Source organism: Crocuta crocuta, unplaced genomic scaffold, assembly GCF_008692635.1.
Source record: "Crocuta crocuta isolate KB4526 unplaced genomic scaffold, BGI_CrCroc_1.0 scaffold154, whole genome shotgun sequence".
NCBI classification, from domain to species: Eukaryota; Metazoa; Chordata; class Mammalia; order Carnivora; family Hyaenidae; genus Crocuta; species Crocuta crocuta.
In genome coordinates, this window is record NW_027530545.1 from 10372137 (window position 1) to 10373439 (window position 1303).

Below are 1303 nucleotides of genomic sequence, written 5' to 3' on the forward strand. Positions count from 1 at the left end.
CACCCCACTCTCCTCACCCTCTGCTCCGCCATTGTCAGAGACTGTGTCAGAGACCAGCCGGAAAGTAGAGAGCAGTGTCTGCAATCATTCTCTCCGGGAGAGAACGGCCTAGGAGGGCTGTCATAAGATAACCAGCACAGGTGACTTTGAATATTTAATTGTGGAGAAGAATCAGTTCTTAACATGAATACAAACTGTTAATGACCTTGTGGAAGGAAACCATGGTGTCTTTTTCAGAAGCAATATTTGCAGTACTCTAGGATAAGAAATGTATACGCCCTCACCCACACCCAGACACACAGAGACCAAACTATTCTTCAAAGAAAAATAGATGTCAAATTATGAAACAAGATAATATAAAATATATAAAATTATGACAATGAAACATAAGAACATATAAAACTATAGATGACTTTAAAATTCTGTGACCAGCCTCAGTTTCTCATTATTAGGAAATATAATCTATCCAGTCAAAGTATTATAACATATGAGGAACAGTGAGAGAATGAGGAAGAAAAAATAAAGTAAAACAAGCAAAGACAGATAACTGAGGGAAAAGTTCATTGAAACATGGTTCTTTTCATTTCCCGTTTCTTCCCCACAGCACAGGTCCAGATTGCTTGTTAATTCTTAGAAGCCAGAAGCTAAGGGTTCCCTGAAATCTCACTGTTCTTAAGGCTTTTTTTTCCCCTACAAGCCAGCAGATCCCACCCTGTTTTCTAAGCAATCTTAGAAGGAAGACATCTAGAAGTACAGAAGTACGATTCTCCAGTCAGGGGGAGATGAGGGCCACTGAAAAGCTATTTCCATGACTACTGAAGCTATTTTGGGTCTAGATTTCTATTCTGCACCCATTCCTCACCCCTTGTGCAGCTCCCGTGTGGAATCGTGAGGCTCCTTTGAGGATATGAAGGATCCTAGGTCCTGGCCTTCTAGGGACCATCTTTGTGCACACAACCCCACGGGCCAGTCTCTGCGCAAGTATCCACACTTCCCTGACCTACATGCACACAGCTGAAAACATCAAAACTATACATTCTCTGTCATGTCATGTTGATTACCATCCTAAGTACATTTTTATTCCTCTCTTTCTTCCTTTCCTCCTTCCCTCATTTTAACACGCATTCATTTCATAGACCTTTACTGAGCTCCAATATGCAAGCCACTGGGCAAGGCTAAGGATACCAAAGATCTCAAGGTCCCCCAGCCAGAGCTGGGGCAACACACAAAACAGCAGAAGGAAAGAGACGCATTGTCTCACTGTTCTCTTCCACACCCTTGGCGCCCAACAGCAGATACTAAG